The 23,512-nt window shown below is 39.1% G+C and overlaps 1 pseudogene; it reads left to right on the top strand.

The window, feature by feature from the left end:
- Positions 1–22,316: 22,316 nt before the first annotated feature.
- LOC123640590 lies at positions 22,317–22,835 on the top strand (annotated as a pseudogene).
- Positions 22,836–23,512: the final 677 nt, after the last annotated feature.

Raw genomic sequence — 23,512 nt, 5'->3', positions numbered from 1 at the left:
TTTCAATTTGCTCACTTTCTATTCCTTCCTTCCCACCTTCGCATGCCTCCCCCTACCTCCCCACACACACTCTCTCTCCTGAGCTTGTCTCAGATGCTACTTCACTGGCAGCTTTGGCTGCAAATCTCACAGCTTCGCAGCCAACACTTGGAGCTCACAGATGACAGAGCTGTGTCCTCAGACTGCCTGTTGCTTTTTCTCAGGATTGGATGCATGAACTGCTTTCTTTTAAAAAAAAAAATAGAGGACATGTGTTAGGGGGAGAGAGGGGAGGAATTGAATAATTCCAGAATTAACAACAATTGGTTCTCACCCCTAATAACCCCATTAAGATCCCAAATGATCTCCTTTTAACTCTTTAGGTTTGTGAGGAACAAGTCAGAGACAGCTTAGGGGTGAATGCCCCAGGGTAAAATGCTTCCAGTGTTATGGTATTTTGGTCTCTCTGACTGGCTACCATCTTGGCATCTAATAATCTAAAAGATTATGAACAGAGCTCCCAAGTTCCTCCCATGGTTTGCTGCTAAATCGTGAGCAAGAGATACGGGCGAGGGTGCAAGATGTCCAGGGAGCTGTCCATCATCCTCTCTGCCTAGCATTCGATTCATGCTTGCGCACAAAGCACATGGGACCAGGAAAGGGAACAACAGGAAACCTGAAGCCTAAATTGTCATTCTCCTCAGAGAATTCTGATATTGTCCAAGTGAAGGTTCTACTTTGGTCCTCCCTTTTTTCCACATCGAAACTGCTCACACCGTTCTTGCCAGGATTTACGCGTCCACTGAGCTACTCCAGGGAAAACAATGACTCAGAGGCCTCCTGAGTTTCACCAGCAATAAAGATTTTACCTGGACTGAGCGTTGCCGAGGAATCCACTGCATTGCTGTCAGGATAATCAGCGAAAAGATTCATTGTTGTGAATTAAGTAAATAAACATGCCTGGGAAACACTAAGACAGCAGATATTGCTAAGAGAAAAATGAGAATTGGAATTATTTTTAGTGCCAGCTTTCTGATGATAATTGTACTTGAAGAGCAACTAGCATGAACACTATAAAGGCAAAGTTAATTTCAGATCCTGAGTTTGCTGCACAGTTCTTGGCTGATTTGAAATGCAATGTGATCTACAGTCATTTTTCAACTGTGTGACAAGGAAACTTGGAGACACCTAAGCAGCTGCTAGGAGGCTCATGGGTAAATGAGAGTTGAGGGAAATTGATCGTAAAAAAGATATTTTACTTTTTAAAAATCTTCTGTCGTATACTCCATTCTCCCTTCCAAGCTCCCATTTACTGAAGACTTATAATGTTCTGGGTACTGTGTTAACTGCTCTCATGAGAAAGATCTCAATTAATTATCACAGCCTTGCGAGGTAGGTGCTATTATTGTTTCTGTCTTACAGAAGCCGTGCGGCTTGTAAAGATGGAGCTAGAACTTGAACCCAGTCTCTCTGACTCTACAATCACTGGGCTGTTGTAGATGGACAAAGGAGATAACTCAGCCTTCCGCTTTCTGTCATTTCCTGAAAAAAAGAATCATGCCCTGTTACTGGCACTGACCTACACGTCCATCACTGAGAATGGGCCCAGAATTGCCCGTGGGAGCAGAGCTTCTTAGGCAGCCAGGAAGAACAGCGGCTGCAGCCCCCATACATACCTGGGGCACCTCCCTGCGGATCTGCACCACTGATGCAGAGTCCCATGCGGAGTCCAGGCTGAGTCTCATGGCGACGCTGCTCCCATCCCTCTCCCCAGACCCAGCCACTGAGAAGCAGGCGCTCAGGGCCAACTCTAACCACCGCTCTGCCACCACCCAAGGGAGCAGAATGCCTCTGAGAGTCACATCCACATTCTACAAAATGCAGTCTCTCCTTCCTTCTCTTGTCCTTAGGTACAAGGTGGCTAGATTCAGGTTCACAAACAACCGTCATTCGTATAAACTACACCAAAGGCTGAGCTCACAGGATCCACGAAGTGAGGAACAAATTCACTCCATGTTACATGGTGCTCTGAGTACTGATGTTCGAGGTGTACACAGACATGCCAATACCCACGGCTGCAGCCCCACTGCTGAGCACTGCGAATATTCAGGTGAAAGAAAGATGAGAGCCAAATCCAACTGCAAGCATGTGACTGAGGGGAGGAATCGCCCTTCTGAAGGAAGGAACATTTAAGAAGTGCTGCGTAGCACAGCATGCTTGCTGACAGACCACGGGGTGCTGAGATGGGGTGTCACTTATCTCATTTCCAACAGCCTATGGAGATCATTTTTTGAGAAGGAAAAAGAAATCATAGCTTCATAGTGGAAGTTAATGTGACAATGGTTTTGCCCTTAAGGAAAAGTCTCATACAGATATCTTGACTAGAATACTCTGTATCAATTTAAGGAACTTCCAGTTCCAAGTGATGGAAGATCCAACTCGAACTAGCTTGAGTAAAAAGGGAACTTGTTATCATATGCACCGGGCGAGAGCCGGCTTCTAGCACAGACTAACTCAAGGACTCAAACCCCGTCAGAGCCCATCCACTCCCCACCCCTGGGCTCTGCTCTCCTTCACATTGCCTGCATTGTCAGCATCCACTTGGTGGCAGATATGACTGTCAGTAGCTCCTGTCCTAACACTCTCCACAGGTCTGGGGGAGTCTGAAGAGTAAATGTTCTGGGCTCCCCTCTGGCCTGACTTGTTTCGGGTCCTCATCCTCGATTGCATCCCTGTGGCTGAGGGGACTGAGCGCACTTTCAGCCACACCAAATCCCATGCCCACCCACAGAGCCACAGAGCCACAGAGGCTGAGAAAGGAAGGGTCCCCAGTGGAAATTCAAAGAGATATTTCTTTATTTTTGTTTTTTCTTATTAGAGATGGGGTCTCACTATGTTGTCCAGGCTGGAGTGCAGTGGCTATTCACAGCTGTGATCCCACCACTGATCAGCACGGAACCTGCTCCATTTCTGACCTGTAACAGTTCACCTCTCCTTAGGCAACCTGCTGGTCCCCAGCTCCTGGGAGGCCACCATATTGATGTCAAACTTAGTACGGACATCGGATTGGCATAGCACACTATAGCCCAGAACTCCTGGGCTCAAGCGATCCTCCTGCCTCAGCCTCCTGAGTAGCTGGGGCTACAGGTGTGCTCCCCACCACCCAGCTCAAGGAGCTATTTCTAAAAGAAGGGGAAAGGAGGCCTAAAAACAATAGCTGTCCTCTGCAGCATCTCTTATAAACTAGAAGTACTTGTATTCATTTATTAAAATCATTCAGTGCCAAAACATAAAACATTTAGATATGAGTATACTTGAGCTCCCCCCCCCCATATCGTATTTTTAGATGGACCTAAAATATTGGCATGTATTTTAAAGATCTGGGTACCCACTGGTATGAAAATGCTTCCAAAGATTACATGAATCTAAAATTAAAATCAAAGACCAAGACCAAAAAATCTTGTATTTGTATCTCAGATTGGCTTCTAACTCACAAAATGTTGTTCTGATAAATTTACATAAACTTTCTGTACTATTTCTCTTTATTTCCAGCTTGCCTGCCTCTCACAAAGGGTGTGCCTGCCTGTGATATTTCTTCTGTTGACTCTTCCAGATCCACCCTCCTCCCTTCTCCAGCCTGATTTCTACCCCGGAGAGGCTGACTGCGTGGAGCATGTCGATTGGCTCCCTTATTCTCCGCCTTCCACTTGGGTTCAGCCAAAGGGGACGTCCAGTGGAAGATCGGGAGAGAAGAGGAGAAAAAGGAGCAAGCTACATCCCTCAATCCACAATGTCTGTAAAAGTCATCCTTTCCACATGACTGTCTACTTGAAATTTCTAGTAATTGTGCCCTCTTCTTGCCCCTTCAGGCCTGTGGCTGGCAAGGAAGCCCCTGGCTCCCACCACCTGCTGTGGCTCCCCGACACCTCCCCACACCTTTGTAAACAGTCCCTTTATTAAACTCTCCTCCAGTTTTCATAATTTGCGGGTGTCATTTATTTTCTACTGGAACCCTGATTAATAAATATAATGTGTAAAATTTTGATTAGGGGGAGTAGAAATAGAAAGGGTGGCCAGAAACTACAGATTAAGGAGACCCAACTAATTACCCAATAAACAACAAAACGCCATAAATGAAATGGGTCCAACAAATTTGATGTTTGGATTAATTTCCATTTTCGTTTTAATAATCCCCTCACACCCTTATATTAGAGGTAGAAACCAGAAGACTAATATCAACATTCATTGAAATTTTTCCACTTCGGAGGGAGTTTTAGCACATATGTATTCATAAATCCCCTAGCTATATTTGTGGTAAACGAGGGATCAAATCAATGAGACAGTAATTCGGGAGAACGTCAGGGACGGTGGAGGATTTTCTACGTGAACTCTACCCTTCCACTTGCTTCTTTCACAAGTGCCATTCACAACCCCCACCCCACCCCAATGTTCATTTCCAACTCAGAGGAGCCAGCCGTTTCCATCAGAATCACTACTGTTTTTCAGAGTGTGTGCGCCCTTTGCCAGGGTTCACACAGGACTGTGATTGTAAGAAGAGCATCAGGAAGGGAAAGAGAAAGCTGTAGGGGCTGGAAGCGGCGAGATGAAGAAGTGAGAGGATGAGAGCATGGCGGATGAGAGGAGAGCAGGCATGAGATGGGGTTGCCAGGGCTGCTGGCAGAGGAGATAGGGCCTTAGAAAGTGCCATGGCCGACACAGGGGCAGAGTGACCAGATGGTTGGATCACTGGATATTAAGCAAGGAGATTAATTGTTGGGGGAGGGGACTGGCAAAGACTTCGTGTTGCTCAGTAACCAGAGAACAATAACCTGGAAACTATTTAGCCTACATTCCACTGGAAACAAGGGCTACCGTCCAGTATAGCTCTGTGAACACACTCTGGGAAGGGCTGGCTTACCCTTAAGTGCCTGCTCTTTGATAGCTCCGGTGACATTTTCCGTTTATAAACACAGGCAGTTGGGCTGTTACCTTAAGCGATCTCATGGATCTGAGGAACAACAAAAAGGGAATGAAAGGAAAAATCGGAGGTTAGCCTTAAAACTCCCATGCTTTTAATTTGCGTGCATTTTCCTATCAGCCAGAGGAACTGCCTAAGTAATGGATGGGTTCCCCTCTCCCTGGTCTGTAAATCACTGCTGCGGCTGCTGCAGCTTATTTGTTTATTTGTTTGGTTTTAATTATTTTTTAAAGACATTGGTAAGCGATCTAAGGAGTAAGAGGACATACTTGTTTCCTCTTCTTTGCCGTTGGCCTTTCTCAAGTCTACGATTTTTTTTTGTCTGTCCCCATCCAAGGCAGCTGCTTTCCGTTGCCCAGTTGATTCTGCATTTTAATGAAAAGTGTGATCTTCTTCCCATTCAGTTAGGATAATTGTTGCCCAGGCAAATCATGATAATTAAATTCAATTTAAAAGCGAGAACCTACCTGCAACCATATGTTAAACCTCCCTTTGGATAAGGAAGTTGGTATTTTCACTTTGTGTCAAATGCAAAGGTGTGTAACTATAAGATGTTTTCAATGGGGATAGTTAAATTTGCCTCTTTTTAAAAATGATTAATTACAATTCACATGCGTCTGAAAGGAAATCACTTGACTCTCAGAAAAACATTTTCGTTAAACAGAATCTACCAGTGAGCAGGCTTCTAGCAAATGGATTTGGTACTGACACAAAGAAAGTAATAGAGATGAGGAAAAAAAAAAAAAAAGGGTGTTTTCAGTGAGTATTTGATGTGAGACTGAACTGCGGAGGCTCCTGTAGAGAACAGGTGGCGTTGTTTGGTCCCCAGCACCCTTCCTGCTCCTTTCTCCCCTGCCAGGGGTGGCCTTCCTAGACTTACGCCAATCAGCATCTTCCATTCCCCTGATTATAGTGATGTGATTAGGAATCAGAGTCAATGAGAAGTTTGCTAGAACTTCCTCCTTTCTCAAAGGAGAAAATTCTTCTCTCTTGTTCAGGAGCTCCATAAAGAGACTTTCTTTTCCTGGAATGTGGGGTTTGAAGATGTATGTTCTAGAACTGCTGCAGCCATTTTACAATCCAGAAGGTAGATCTAGAGTGGCTGTGAACCCTTTGGTGACATCGTTTGAGACATCAGATCAAGCTAGTGCTACCTCTGGATTTTTCAGCCACATGTACTCACCTTCACGGCTTAAGCCAATTTGAGTTTTCTGTCACTTGCAACCACAAGAATCCTGGCTGTGTGGGGGCAAGGTCGGGCAACCCCAGCGTGTGACTTGGCAGAAGGACGCCAACACCTGCTTTGCTGCCACAGCGCATCAAGGCAGGAGTTCCCGGGCCTGGCTGTGTCACCTGAATCACCTGAAAACTTTGTAAAGGTATATGTCCAAACTTAAAGATCAATGACTTTAGAAAATCAGTTTTTTGAAAAAAAAAATAAGTGATTTGAGAAATGGAACAGAGAGAAACATAACTAATCAGTTATGTCTAATAGAGAAGGAAGTGTTACAAGATGAAGGCAAATCTAATTCTCTTAGTTGACTATTAATATTATTTATTTAGGCCGGGCGCTGGTGGCTCACGCCAGTAATCCTAGCCCTCTGGGAGGCCGAGGTGGGAGGATCGCTCGAGGTCAGGAGTTCGAGACCAGCCAGAGCGAGACCCCATCTACTAAAAATAGAAATAAATTATCTGGACAACTAAAAATATATATAGAAAAAATTAGCCGGGCATGGTGGCACATGCCTGTAGTCCCAGCTACTTGGGAGGCTGAGGCAGTAGGATCGCTTAAGCCCAGGAGTTTGAGGTTGCTGTGAGCTAGGCTGACGCCACGGCACTCACTCTAGCCCAGGCAACAAAGTGAGACTCTGTCTCAAAAAAAAAAAAAAAAAAATTATTTATTTAGAGTCACCTAAAAACAAAGTACTGTGCTAGAACTCAATAGAATTGATTACAAAGCTATATAAGACAAAACCTATCCACTCCAGGAATTTTCTTTAATCTGATAAGGAAGCTATACGTGTATGCTTCTAAGTCCACTGCCACTCCCAGGCAAGTGCTGAGAAATACTTTCTATAGTCTTTAACAGCTTACTAAGCATATTCACACTCATCATATCATTTGATTCTCACAACAACCCTTTGAGATAGGCAGTTGCATTTCCCCATTTGGCATAAGATAAAGAAACTGAGACTAAAAGTATATGAAGATAAATATAAATGAATGTCACTGTGGCATTATTTAAAAGAGGAGAAAATAAAAAACTGCCTAAATATCAATAGAGACGTGGCTAAATACACTTCGTACCTCCATAAAAGGGAATGATAGGCAGCTGTTAAAATAATGGGGTGAACTTCCTGTTCTGGGTAAGATGGAGTAGGCACACACACACCACCCTGTCTCTCGCTGAATTAGCATCGCCAGGTTTATTCTGAAATTTCAAAAAAGAAAACAAATAAATTAATTAAAATAAAAATACAGGATGCCAGTTCAATGTGATTTTCAGGTAAACAATGAATAATTTTTAGTGTATGTCCTGCAATATTTAAAATAAATGAATACTAAAAAGTTATACAGGGTCTTGTATTTTTACCTGGCAACCCTACACTGAATGCAGCTGAAACCCTAGACAAAATACCTGGGGAAGTTATCTGAAGACAGAAAAGGAAATGGTAGCAGACAGATTGAGGAAGGAGAACTCAAAATGCCTTCTTTATTTGCCCTCATCTTCTAACATTTCCTTCTCTCTTAGATATAGCTCATTAGACAGGCTTATCTTAGTTCCCTTTCTCAAAAATTTATTCTTTTCAAAAAACTGATTTTCTAAATGAACAATTTGGTGGTGAATTTGCCAAGTTGCTTGTTTTGTTTTTACTTCTCTTTCCTCATCTCCAAGGCTGGACTGAAAAGCAACCCAAACCCCAGAGCTGTAGAGGGCAAGGGCTCCAAGAGAAGCACCCCTTTCTGGTCAGAGGAGTGAGAAATGGGGCTCTGTATGGGACAGAGAGAATGGGAGAGACACCCTGCTTTTCTCGCTCCCTCCCTTCCTTCCTTCCTTTCTTTCCTTTCCTTCTTTATATTCTTCCTTCCTTTCTTCCTACCCTTCCTCCCCCTCTCTCTCCTTCCTTCCTTTTTTCTTTCCAAACCAAGACCCCAAGCAAGCCACAGTGCCAAAGCTGCAAAGCAGCTGGGTCAAGACTGTACAGTGACTATGAAACTGAGGAGGGAAACTCCTTCCCTCTGGCAATAGAAACTGTGATCTGAATAACACAGGAGGAACCCCATTTTATACACGTACTCATCACTTAAATGTGGAAGCAGACCCAGCTGCAGGAAGTATATGGCCAAGTGGGGATACCAAATTCCCTGCTTTTTAGCCAAAGGACCAGAAAGAGATACTCCTGGATGGCAGAGGGTGTTGGGGAGATAAAAGAGAGGAAGCAGCTCAAAAAAGGATCCTATGTAGCTGTGATGAAATTCTGGGCAAACCCTTGACATGTGCACACATGGAGATGTTGCTAAACAGTATACTGAAACTTGAGAAGTGAACTATGGGATGGAACATCACCCAGGTTCCAGGTTGCCTACTGGGTGGCACATACATGGGAAAGACTCAAATAGCATTGCAAAGGTTTTGAAAATTGAGCTGAATTGGAAACACAGTCCACAGAAAGCAGCTAGGAACTTGCAGCCTAAATATAACGGGTTTGAACGCCTAATGTGGTAGCCAGCCTCCAAGGTGGCCCCCAACACTCCCACATGCTGGTGCTCACGCCCTTTCCTCCCACACTGTACCAAGGTCAGTCTGCATGACCACTGGAATGTGGCAGAAGTGATTGCTTGTCTCTTGCAAGGTTACAAAGACTGTGGCTTTGGTCTTGGGGTCGCTCGCTCTTGATCACTCCATCCAGGGGAAGCCACATCATGAGCAACCCAATGGAGAGGCCTACATGGCCAGGAGCTGAGTCTCCTGTCAACATCCACCTAAGCAATGGATTCTCAAGATCCGGTCAAGCCTCCAAAGACTGCAGCCCATGCTAACACTTTGGCCAACATGTTAATGCTTTGACCGCAGCATTGTGAGAGATCCTAAGCCAGAACCACTGAGCTAAGTCACTCTTAGATTTCTGTCCCTCAGAAACTGCGAGATAATGTTTACTGTGTTAAGCTACTGGGTTTGGCATAATGTGTTATGCAGCAGCACATAACTAGTATGCCTACCAAAACAAGCAAGCAAAAAGCAACATTCTCCATAGGATTCAAGCAAGACCCAGAGTCTTAGAACAATCAAAATATCAGTGATGTGATCCAAATTACTTGACAAAAGAAGAACTGAGAAAAATCTCAACAATTTGCAAGGGAAGTACAATCAACAATAAGAAACAAACAGCCCAATTTCAAAGAACTGGCAAGGATGCTCGGTTTACACCCATTTCATTTTTTATGGAAAGACTAAAAATTCTGTTTTTGTTTTATTTTCCAAATGTTCATTGCTAGTATATAGAAATATAATTAATGTTGACCTTGTATCCTATAGTACTGCTAAATTCATGTATTAGCTCTAGGAGCTTTTTAGCAGATTTCTTAAGATTTTCTAGATAGATATAATTATGCCAAATAAAAATCCAATCTCCAAATATTACATCCTATATGGTTCTGTTTATATGACAGTCTGAAAAGGGCTAGAGATTAGGGGTGGGGAGCAGGTTTAACTACAAAGAGTTAGCACAAGGGAATTTTTGGAGTCATGTAAATGTTCTTCATTCTGAAAATGTGTTGGTTTACATATACAATATTTATGTATATATTTGTATATACACATAAATCTATATATGTGCTTAATTTAGAAGTGTGTGCCAAAAAATTCAATGTGTGTAATTTTTTAAAAATTGAAGGTAATAAAATTATAAAAATGAGAGAAGATGTTTATAATACATATTGCTTACTATAAAAAGTCACAGAAGTTGTTATATAGTATGAATTCATTATTATAGGAAAAGCGTTTGTGTGAATGTGTATGTATGCCTATGTGTTTGTGGGTATGTATCATTTCCACATAGAAATATCTTTAAGGATCCAAAGGGAATTCTTAAAAGAAGTAGAATTGGAGAGGAGTGGAAAATCTTACTTGAATTGAGTAAATTTTTTATTTTGTTTGTTACAACAAACTTGTCTAAAATTTATAACATCACTTAAATTAAATTTTGTGTGATGAGGGAAACTGAGGCCCTGATACATTGTCTTGTCCAAGGTCATACAGTGACAGAATCAAAAGGATCCTAACATCACATGCCTAATGCTCTTTCCAACAAATCAGAGGCAATGAATTCTAAAAAAAGTCAGAAAGGGGAGAGTGGGTAGTCGGGAAAGGTTTTATGGAGGAAGAGGCATTTTGAGTCACACCTTAAAGGACTAGAACAATTTGAAAGGTGGAGATGATGAGAGAACATTCTTGGTGAAAAGGATGTCTTGAGCACAAGAGCAGGGGCAGGAGAAAATGCAGCCTGTTCAAACTAGTCCAGATTAATTAGATCAATTATATAGCTATACATAAGGCATTCGTACAAAATGATGCATAGATGTCACAGAGCATGAGAACTTTGAAAATATCCTATGGGGTTTGATAATTAGAAATATATTAACAGGTTTCAGAAGAACTTCAGGGGATGTAGAGGGGAAAGAAGCCAGAGTACAGGAGGTTAAAGAAGTAAATGGTGCATAAATAAGACACAGGGATATGTTTGGAATGTGGAAGAAAATTACAGGAAAGTAATTTAAAGGGAAAAGAGTATCAATGAAAGAATTAAAAGGAGGGTAAGTTTTATGAAAATGGACAATGAGCATGTTTCAGACAAAAGGGAATATGGGCAGGTGGAAAAGGAAAGAAAAACATCAAAGAGGCAGCATTGATGAAACAAGGGCTGATAAGAGAGTGAAGGCAGAGATGAGGGTGTTAGCCTTGCCTTTGAGGCTTGTTTCATTGATTTCATTGATTGTTTCATTGATGAAACAAGGGCCAATAAGAAGTGAGAGTAGAGATGGTGACTTTGAGACTGTGATCAAGTACTAAAAGGGAATTTTGGAGGTAACAAAGAGAAAATGTAGGAGATGATATGGCAGTTTGCACTTTCCTCAATTGACTGCAACAATATCTACCACCCCACGTGCTCTTCTTGCAATTTGATTTTTGACATTTCTCTCTGGGAAAGGTAGGGCCTATGGCCTTCCCCCCTTGAATATGTGTGAAATTGGTGACTATTTCAACCAATATGGTGCAGCAGATATGAAAGCCATGATAGAGGCTAGCACATAAAAGAAATGCAACTTCAACCAGGCTCACTGGAACACTCATACTCAAAGCCTTGACCCACCATTATTTAATAAGGCCAAGGACTTTGAGTCTACCATCCTATGAGAAAGCCGACCCATGTGGAGAAGCCACGTGCAGGTGCCAGTCAGCAGAACTTGTGTTTGTTCCTCCTATCTCGTCCACCAGACATGTGAGTACATGAATCTGCCAAGAATTCCAGGTTCCTCATCTTCCCAGCTGAGACTCTCAGATGTAATGGAGCAGAGGGAAATCGTACTCACTGTGCTCTTCCCAAATGCCTGACTCACAAATAATAAAATAGTTGCTGTTTTACACCACTAACTTTGGAGTTCAGTGTTGTGCAGCAAAAATCAGAATAGATGACCTCAATGTATTAGAAAATCATTGTTCTATGTTTCATGGGTTATGATGCAGGTCGAGGGGGGATAGTGAAAGATGAATTCTGGCCTCAAGAAGTTTATAGTCAGAAGGCAAAATAAGACATGTACATAACCACCCAACAGGGTGGAAAGTTGGTAGTGCTGCTAGTGACAATTCTCTGCTGCTGAGAATAAGGAAGCTCAGGGTGGGACTAGGGTTTGGATGAGTTAAAGCACTGGAATAAACTATGATAGTGAATGTTCCAGGAAGGCAGCAAGGCATGTGACTAAAAAGATTGTCCAATAGCAATAAGGACCTAGCTGGGTTTAATAGCATGAGTTTGAAAAGAGCCACGTCAGCTCCATTGGATCATGTCCTCTAGCAATGTTCAAGAGTTTGGTGGAAAAAGTTGGAGACTCAACAGTGGGAAAGATCTGAGTTTTATCTAGCATTACAATTACTTGAACACTCCTTAATTTATTTTGCAAACATTTATTTAACTCCTACTATATTCCAGGTATTATGCACAATAGAATGAAAGGGGGAATGTATAACTGAATATAAAAGTATACTGAAATATGATGGCTTTGAGAAGTTTTTTTCAATGGAAATGAGATAGACCTGCCTTTTAGTAATAGCATTAAAATGAGCATGAACATCACAATTAGAAGGAAGTAAGCCTCAGATAAATTAAGGCCCTCTGCACTCTTGAGATTCTATAATTAGCTAAGGCCTGCCTGAAGTTTAGTCAAATTAAATTTTACCTTCCTTTTGGTTCTGACTTACTTTCTTCTGAGCCGCTTAACACCTAGTTAGTTTGAGGACGGACAGTGGCTGGCTGTGATTTTTGAGAATAGGTAGTGAATTCACAAAACTGTATTTCAAAGTTTGGCTGGATTTCTTTGCAAGAAAGCTTATGTTTACACCAGCTAAGGACTGGTATCTCACATGTTTATGGTTTTAAAAAAAAACCTGTGGTGCTTTAAAACTAAGGAGAACTATCCTGACATTATCCTTCTCATCAGTTTTTTTAAAATAATCTCAGCTGTTCTGGAATGCTTGTTCCAAATCTTCCTGGTACATGATAGTGACACTATGTCCTATGAACTAAATACAAGTGATGCTTCTAGCCATGGGTCTATGAGTTGTTTTAAAACAGGATGCAAGAGTCCGTCGGTATTTTTTAGTAATAATAATTAGACTTGTAACTTGTACTTGGTTTTGGTGGACTGAGACAGGTTTGATAGCTAAGTCTGATCACTTGACTGCAATGTGCCTATATGTCCAGCTCATTGTAAGAGACCTGGACCAGGAACAGTTTCTGGGCTTCCTGGTAATGAGATGCTTTGCACACACAGTTGCGGTGGCTTGAGACCTGGAGACAAAGCATGTCTTGTTCAAACCAGCAATGGAAGGACAAAGAAGCCTGGATGTGAAATATCCAGATACTTTAAATACATATCCTATTCCCAATAATGTTGTCCTGTATCCTTTGCTTGTAATAAAACTGTTCCATGAGTATAAATAATTTGAGTCCTGTGAGTCGTTTCAGCAATCACTAATGGAACATTTAAAGTAATTGATATAATTAATGCACAGAACATGGAGGATAGGAAGGCACAAAGAAGATATCTGAGGGGAAAACTTATTTATTTATTTATTCAGCCTTTACTGAGTGTTACTGGTCTCAAAAATCTCACTAGGCAATCAGCAGACAAAAATAACTCAGGCATGACCCTTGATCATAAGATGTTCCCACTGTGAAGAAAAATATAGACATGCAAACAAAAGGTCACAACTAATTATAATAACTTCCGAAAGAGGGGTGTGTAAAAGCAATGAGAGAGAATAAATCTTTTTGAGGGAATTTGTTAGGGTGTTGTTTTTAAGCTTAGTCATGAGAGATGGGCATTAGTTATCAAGAAATAAAAAAGAGAAAGGCAAAAATATATATATTCAAAGAAATAGAAGTGTTATATTGTTCATAAATTTTCATTAATAAGGAGCTATTTAAACAAATTATAGTAACACTTGTGCAAATGAATACTATAGAAACACTAAAAAGAATAAGAACATTCTCTAAATACTAATGAAGAAAAATATCTACCACAATGTAGTATACATCTCTACACTTTTCATCCTAGAGGAAGACTATGTTCAAGAAACATGACTCGGTCATAAAGACTACGTACTCTTGGACATGGTCAATGAGACAGAAGCAATATAGGCAGAAATATGGGTGGGCAATTTTCCAAAACAGATTAAAAACATGAAGCCACAGATTTAAAATGCTTATGACTACCAAACAGAATAAATATAAAGAAATCCATACTCAGGCACATAACAATAAAATTGATAGAAAAAACATAAACAAAGAAAACTCTTTAATGAGACAGATAAGACTACCTTCAAAGGGGCAACAATTTGACTGACAAATGACTTCTCAACAGAGATCACAGGAGCCAGAAGATAATAGATTTGTATCTTCTAAGTGTTGAAGGAAATAAACAGCAACCAAAAATGCTACAGTGAGAAAAATTGTCCTTCAAGAAACGGGAACACTCTTACACTGCTGGTGGGACTGCAAATTGGTGCAACCTCTGTGGAAAAGAATTTGGAGATACCTCAGAGATTTAAAAATAGAAATACCATTCAATCCAGCAATAGCACTATTAGGTATCTACCCAAAAAAGCAAAAGACATTCTATAATAAAGACATCTGCACCCAAATGTTCATGGCAGCACAATTCACTATAGCAAGGATGTGGAAACAACCCAAGTGCCCGTCAATTCATGAGTGGATTATTAAAATTTGGTATATGTATACAATGGAATATTACTCAATTATAAGAAATGACAGTGATCTAGCACCTCTTATAATTTCCTGGATTGAGCTTGAGCCCATTATCCTCAGTGAGGTATCACAAGATCGGAGGAATAGCCTCCACATGTACTCACCATCAAATTGGCACTAACTGATCGACATTATGGTGCCCACACGGTAGTAATATTCTTCAGGGTTTAGGGGGCTCGGGGGGCGGTAAACTCACAACTAATGGACACAGTGTGCATTGTAGAGGGGAAGGGCATGCCTCTAAGCTTCGCTTGGGTGAGGCAAAGACATAAAATGTAACCAAAAGTTTTATACCCCCATAATATCCTGAAATAAAAAAAAAAGAATTCAGATGCAATAGACTAACTAATAACCACTCAGAAAGAGTAAAACGCAACCAAGCTAATAGAAGGGAAAAGGCAGAATGATAAAAAACTATTCAACACAAAAGAAGGCAAGAAAGGAAAGAAAAAGGAATACAGGAAAAAAGAAACAAATGGAAAAAAGTGGTAAAATTCAATAATAAAACCAAATATATACTGATAATTAGATTAAATGTCAATGGCTAAAATGTTTTAATTTTTTCAAAGATGGATTTTTTTAGGCTGGACTAAAAAATACCAGCTGTATACTACTTACAACTAACACACATAAAATATAAGGTATGTCCAAAAATGTGATTCTCATTTCCCAGTATGCATGCCCTTTTGTAGTATCCTCTTCCTGACTCCTTGAGTCTGGGATGGATTTGTGATATGCTTTGGACCAATAAAATGTAGTGTAAGTGACACTTTGTGACTTTCAAAAGTAGATGAAAAGAACTCTTACATCATCCACCTTAATTTCTTGGAAAATGAGCTCTGAGGAAATATAGTAACCATGTAAGAAGTCTAAAAACTCTAAAACCACCATGCTTTCAGAAATATAGATTGAAAGGAACAGTACCCCAGTAATATACCCCAGAAACTTCATCTGTACCTGAACATAATTCAGATGACAAGATCCAGGGCTTTAAGCCTGAGCCTGATGCCACAATAGAGAGAGACTATGGAGACTATGGGGGCCTTGGTGGAGAAGTGAGTGTATTTTGCATTTGGGAGGGATAGGAGCCATTGCAGGACACGGAGAAAATTTTAATAACCAGTTTTCAAATACCCTTCTACCACATCATGTCTCCCAATATTAACATTCCTGTGTAGCACCCTCCCCCTTAAATATGAGCCAGCCCTCTCACTCTGGACTGACAGAATATGGCAAAGTGGCACAACACGACTTCCATAGTAAGATCATAAGAAGTCTGCAGTTTCTGCCTTAGTCTCTTGGAAAATGCACTCTTGGGGAAGCCAGCTACCACACAAAATATCCAGCCACTCTGAGCCTGTCATGCTATGAGGAAGCCTGAGCTAGCCATGTGGAGAGGCCCTGTGGAAAAACAGAGATCAATGGTCATCCCTCAGCTGCTTCAGCCATTCCAGCTGTGATGTCAAACAAATGATTGGAAAAGATATTTTGGCCATCCAGCCAAATAAAGTCTCCAGATAACATCAGCATCAGTTAACTTATAACTACAACTGCCTTAGGGATCTCCACTCCCAAATGAGAACTACTAAGCTACCAAGTCAACCCACAGAACTATGATGTAAATAATACATAGTTGTTTTAAGCTGCTAAGTTTTTGAGTGGTATGTTATGATCAGTAGACAACTGAAACAGGATTAAAAGTTTTTAAATAAAGAGATGCAAATTAAATTTACTACATAACCAGCAGCTAAAAGAAAATTGGTATAATGATAATAACAGCAGGCAAAACTTAAAAAGACAAAGTGGAAATTTTCAAATGATAAAAGATTTAATTCACTAATGAGATAAAAATTTTAAATGTGTATATACCTGATAAAATCATCAAATATATATAAAACCAAAAGTAATAGAACTCTAAGGAGAAATAGACAAATTGACAATCATATTGGAAGATTATAACTCTTCTCATTAATTTGTAGATTAAGCAAAAGCAATTTTAAGCAAAAGGAACAAATCTGAAGACATCACATCACCAGACTTCAAACCATACTACAAGGCTATAGTAACCAAAACAGAATCATACTGGCACAAAACAAGAGATATAGACCAATGGAACAGAATAGAAAACCCAGACACAAAACCATCCACATGCAACCAACTCATCTTTGACAAAGCAGACAATGATATGCACTGGGGAAAAGAATCCCTATTCAATAAATGGTGCTGGGACAACTGGATAGCCACATGCAGAAAAATGAAATAAGATCCAAATCTTTCACTGTTCACAAAAATTAATTCAAGATGTTCAAGATGGATAACATACTTAAATCTAAGACATGAAACCATAAGAACTCTAAAAGAAAATGTTAGAAAAACTCTTCTAGATATCAGCCTAGGCAAAGAATTTATGAAGAAGACCCCAATAGTAATCATAACAACAACAAAAAATAATAAATAGGACTTGATTAAGTTAAAAAGCTTCTGCAAAGCCAAGGAAACATTCAAGAGAGCAAATAGACAACTGACAGAATGGAAGAAAATATATGCAGGCTACAGATCCAATAAAGGGCTAATAACCAGAATCTACAAAGAACTCAAGCAAATTAGCAAGAAAAAAATCAAACAACCCCATTAAAAAGTGGGCAAAAGACATTAGCAGAGTTTTTTCAAAAGAAGATAGACAAATATCCAATATATACATGAAAAAATGTTCAATGTCACTAATTATCAGGGAAATACAAATTAAAACCACAATGAGATATCGTCTTATCCCAGTTAGAATGGCTTTTATTAAAAAGTTCAAAAACAATATTGCTGACATGGTTGCAGAGAGAAAGGTATGCTTATACACTGTTTGTAGGACTGCAAATTAGTATAACGTCTATGGAAAACAGTATGGAGAGTCCTGAAAGAACAAAAGTAGGCCTACCATTTAATCCAGAAATCCCACTACTGGGTAATTACCCAAAGGAAAAGAAGTCATTTTATCAAAAAGACACCTGCACTCAAAAATTTATTGCAGTAAAATTCACAATTGCAAAGATGCTGAATCAACCCAAATGCCCATCAATTCATGATTGGATTAACAAAATTTGGTATATGTATACCATGGACTACTACTCAGCCATGAGGAAGGATGAATTAATGCCTTTTGCAACAACATGGATGGAACTGTATGTAGATCATTATCCTAAGTGAAGTATCTCAGGAATGGAAAAACAAACACCACATGTACTCACTATTAAATTGGAACTAACTGATGAGCACTCATGTGCATAGAGGGAAGTATAACTCAATGGAAATCAATTAGGGGGAGGGGAGAGGAAGGGATGGGTGAAAACCTACCTAATGGGTACAATGAACACTATCTGGGTGACAGGCATACTTATAACCCTGACTCAAACATTACAAAAGTGATCCTTATAACCAAAAGCATTTGTACTCCCATAATACTTTAAAATAAAAAGAAATAAATTGGTTGTAACAAATTCAATCAACAAATATTTATTGAGTTGTAAAAAAGATTGTAGATTAAGCAGAGGGGAAAAGTCATTAATGTTATAAGATTTGAGGAACATGATTAATAAATTTGATTTACTGGAAACATAAAGAACACTGAACTCAACAACTACAGAATACACATTCCTTTCAATTGTGCATAATACATTTGCAAAAAAAAAAACTGATTATAAACTAAACCACAAAAGATTGAAATTATATAAGATATTTCCAGGACCACAGTATAATTAATCTAGAAATCAACAAAAGGTAACTGAAAATCAACATAACTTTAGATATTAAAAAGTATGGTATAAATAAACCATGTGTGAAAGAAAAAAATCATAATAGCAAATATTTACACCAAATAGCAATGAAAACATTATACTTTAAAACTTTTAAGATATGCTCAAAACCATGTTTTAAGGGATATTCATAAATTTAAATGTAAATGAGAAATTTTTAAAATGCTGAAAATCAATTATCTAAGTATCTATTTCAAGAATTAGATAAATAACTTAAATTTAAACATGAAAAAAGCAAAAAGAAGGAAATAAGACAATAGAAGATATTAAGGAAATATATTTGAAATGTACAATTATGAATCAAAAAAACTAAAAACTATTATTTTCAAGAAAAGCTAATAAAATTGCCTAAAAACCTTGTAAGATCAGCAAGCTTGCAGGACACCAGATCAATAAACAAAAATAATTGTATTTCTGTAAACTAGCTACGAATATCCCAAAAATGAAATTAAGAAAAATCCATTTACAATAGCAACAAAACGAATAAAATACTTAGAAATAAATTTAATTAAGAAATGTAGGATGGACACTGTGGCTCACACTTGTAATCCCAGCACTTTGGGAGGTCAAGATGGGAGGATTACTTGAAACCAGGAGTTTGAGACCAGCCTGAGCAACACAGCAAGACCCCATTGCTACAAAAAAGTAAAAAATTAGTCGGTGTGGTGGCATGCACGTGTAGTCTCAAATACTAGGGAGTCTGAGGCAGGAGGATCACTTGAGCCCAGGACTTTGAGGTTGCAGTGAGAAATGATGATGCCACGGTACTCCAGCCCAGGCAACAGGGTGAGACCCTGTCTCAAAAAAAAAAAAGAAAAGAAAAGAAAAAAGAAAGACCATAAGCATGTGCTACCACATCTGGTTAATTTTTTTTTTTGGTAGAAATATGATCTCACTATGTTGCTCAGGCTGGTCTCAAACTCCTGGCCTCAAGCAATCCACCCCAGCTTCCCAAAGTGCTAGGATTACAGGCATGAGCCACTGTGCCCAGCCTAGATGTGCTATACTTTAATATGACTGGCAGTACAATAGATTTGTTTACTCTAGCATTGCCACAAAGACTTGAGTAATGTGCTACACTAATATGTTACAATGGCTATAATATCAGTAGGTGGTAGAAATTTTTCAGCTCCATTATAATCTCATGGGACCACCATTGTATATGCAATCTGTTGTTGACTGAAATGTCATTATATGGTATGTGATGCTGAAAACTTCTCACATCTTGGAAATTTCTAGATCCAGGAAACTCAAAGTACAATAAATAAGATGAATTCAAAACAACCCACACCAAGATACATCATAATCAAATTGTTAGAAGACAAAGACAAAGAAAATTTTGAAAACAGCAAATGTGATTTGTCATGTATAAAGGAATCTAAATGATGCTATAAGTAGATTTTTTAGCATAAACTTTGCCAGTCAGGTGGGAGTGGGATGATACATTCAAAGTGCTAAAAGAAAAAAAAAAATTCTGTCAACCAAGAATACCATACCCAGCAGAATTGTCTTTCAAAAATGAAGGAGACAAAGACTTTCCCAGACAAACAAAAGTTGAAGGAATTCAAAATCATTAAGCCTGCCTTACAAGAAAGGCTAGGGAGAGTTCTTCAAGTTGAAACAGCAACACAATGGCATAAAAAAGTATGGAACTCATTGGTAGAAGTAAATATATAGATAAATACAGAATGTTCTATTACTGTAACAGTAGTGAGTAAATCACTTTTAATCCTGGTATAAAAGTTAAAAGACAAAAGTACCAAAATATAACATAGCTAAACTTACATTAATGAATATTCAATATAAATCAATATAAATTGTGACATCAATAATATATAACGTTGGGGGAATGGTGAAAGTGTAGAGTTTTATATGCAAGTGAAGTTAAGTTGTTATCAGCTTAAAATAGACTATTATAACTATACAATATTTAATGAAAACCCCATGGTAAATACAAAAAAAAAAAAAAAAACCTACAGAAGTTACACAAAAGAAAAAGACAAAGTAAACAAAACATGCCAATTTAAACACACACACACAAAGGAAGACAGCAAAGACAAAAGGAAGGACGAAAACACTACAATACAAACATAAAACAGTTAAGAAAATGGCAATAGTAAATCCTTCCCTATCAATAATTAATTTAAATTATTACTTTAAGTAAGAACAAACCAAATCCAACGTTAGCAGAAGGAAACACTAAAGATTAGAGCAGAAATAAATAAAATAGAGAATAGAAAAACAATAGAAAAATCAATAAAACTAAGAGTTGGTTCTTTGAAAAGATAAACAAAATTAACAAACCTTTAGCTAGAGTAAGAAAAAAGGAGAGCATACTTAAATAAGTAAAATTATAAATAAGAGACATTACAACTGATGCCACAGAAATATATAGCATCTAGATATATAAAGAGTCTATTATCCTATAAACAATTCCATGCCAAGAAAATGGATAACCAAGAAGAAAGAGATAAATGCTTAGAAACAAACAATCTACAAATACTGAATCATGAAAATATAGAATATCTGAAGAGATTTATAACAAGTAAGGAGAGTAAATCAATAATCAAAAACCCCCCAACAAAGAAAAGCCCAGGACCATATGGTTTCACTGGTAAATTCTACCATTCAAAGAATAATTTATATCAATATTTCTCAAATTCTTCTAAAAAATTATAGAGGAGGGGACACACCCAAACTCATTTTAAGAGGCCAGCATCACCCAGATACCAAAGGCAGACAAAGACACCACAAGAGAAGAAAACTATAGGCTAATATCCCTGTGAATATAAATGAAAATCTCCAACAAAATACTAGCAAACCAATTTCAATAGCACATTAAAAGGATCATGCACCATGGCCAAGTGGGATTTATCCTTGGAATACAAGGATGGCTCAACACATGCAGATGAGTTAATATGATACACCACATTAACAAAACAAAGGATAAAAAACTATATAATCATCTCAACAGTTGCAGGAAAAAGTATTTGATAAATTTCAACATTCTTTCATGATAAAAACTCTCAACAAATTAGTAGTAGAGGGAAATTACCTCAACACAATAAAGGCCATAGATAACAAGCCCACAGCTAATGTCACACTCAACAGTGAAAACCTGAAAGTTTTCCCATTAAGATTAAGAAAATCTTAAGATGTTTTCTAAAGATCTTAGGGTAAATACCCACTTCTGTGCATTTATCCAAAAGGATTTCTACTCTTGACACTTCTTTTTAACATAAACTAGAAGTCTTAGCCAGAGCATTTAGGCAATAAAAGAAAAAAAGACATCCAGATCAGAAAAGAAGTAGTAAAACTGTCCTTTGTCTTAGTCTGTTTTGTGCTTATATAACCGAATACCTGAGACTGGGTAATTTATAAAGAACAAATATTTATTTCTTACAGTACTGGAGGCTGGGAAGTCCAAGCTCAAGGGGCCCACATCTGGCGAGGCCCTTCTTGCTGCATCTTCAGGGAGGGGGTGGGGGCGGAGAGGCAAGAGAGAGCAAGAGGTCAAACTTGCAGCCTCAAGCCCTTTTAAAAAATCGGCATTAATCTACTCATTAGGGCAGAGCCCTCATGACCTAAACACCTCCCATTAGGCTTCATCTCCAATACTGTTGCTTTGGGGATTAAGTTTCCAGCACATGAACTCTGGGGCAAACATTGAAAGCATAGCATCCCTGTTTGCAGATGACATGATCTTACATATAGAAAACCCTAAAGTCTCCAAGAAAAAAAAAAACTGTTAAAACAAATAAATGAATTTAGGAATTGCAGGATACCCAATCAACATACAAAAATAAGTTGTGTTTCTATACTCTAATAACAAAATATCCAAAAAATATTAAGAAAAAAAATCCTGGTTTGGCTTGCGAACTGGTGCTGGAGGGGGGACGGGAGCTTTTCCAGTAGTACCTTCCGGTGTCGTCCACTCTGTTTCCCGTGGTGCACCACTGTCTCTCTCTCCCAGTCGCAGGCACTTCGGCAGCTGCGGGTTATGACACAGACATGGCCAAGTCCAAGAACCGCACCACACGCAGCCAGTCCCGAAAGTGGCACAGAAATGGCATCGAGAAACCGCCCATCACAAAGATGTGAGTCTCTTAAGGGGGTGGACGCCAAGTTCCTGAGGAACATGCGTTTTGCCAAGAAGCACAACAAGAAGGGCCTGAAGAAGATGCAGGCCACAACGCCAAGGCCGTGCATGCACAAGGTGAAGCTGCCAAGGCCCTCGTAAAGCCCAAGGAGGTTAAGTCCAAGAAGCCAAAGGGTGTCAGCCACAAGCTCAGTCAACTTACCTACATTGCCCACCCCAGGCTTGGGAAGCAAGCTCCACCATGCATGGTGAAGGGCCTCAGGCTCTGCAGGCCAAAGGCCAAAGACCAAGGCCAAGGCCAAGGATCAAACCAAGGCCCAGTCCACAGCTTCAGTGCAGCTCCAGCTTCAGTTCCAGCTCAGGCTCCCAAAGGTGCCTGCCAATGTGAGGACAGCAGGACTGGTGTGATCCCTGGGCTGTTGTCTGCATGAGGCTGCTGTCCTCTTGTGCTATTTGTGCAAATAAACCTGAGGCAGGAAAGATAATCCCATTTAAAATAGCATCAAAAAGAATAAAGTACTTAGTTATAAATTTAAATAAGTGAAAAACTATACAATGAAAACTACAGATCATCGATAAAAGAAATTAGATACAAACAAATGGAAAGACATTCCATGTTCATGAGTTGGAAGATTTGATTGTTGAGATGTCCATACTACCCAAAACCACTTACAGATTCAAAGGCATCCCTATCAAAATCTAAATAGCATTTCTTACAAAAATAGAAAATAATTATAAAATTTATATGGAACCACAAAAGATCCTGAATAGCCAAAACAATCTTGGAAAAGAACAAACATGGAGGTATCACATATCCTTATTTCAAATATATTATAAAACAATACTAAAACAGTATGGGTACTGACACAAGAAAAGACATGTAACTGTTTTGTCTGGATGCTTTCTGGACAGCTCTTGTATTAGCAAATAGTTTAGAATAGAAAGCTCAGACAGCAATCCACACATGTGTGGTTAATTGATTTTCTACAAGGATGCCAAGAACACACAATGGGGAAAGGACAGTCTCTTCAACAGTGCTGTGAAATCTAGATATCCACATACAAAAGAATGAAATTGAACCCTTATCTTATACCATGTGCAAAAACCA

The sequence above is a fragment of the Lemur catta genome, chromosome 6 (assembly GCF_020740605.2).
Source record: "Lemur catta isolate mLemCat1 chromosome 6, mLemCat1.pri, whole genome shotgun sequence".
In the NCBI taxonomy this organism is placed as follows: domain Eukaryota; kingdom Metazoa; phylum Chordata; class Mammalia; order Primates; family Lemuridae; genus Lemur; species Lemur catta.
Note: the sequence above shows the minus strand (reverse complement) of the source record. Positions and strands in the feature narration are given on the sequence as shown.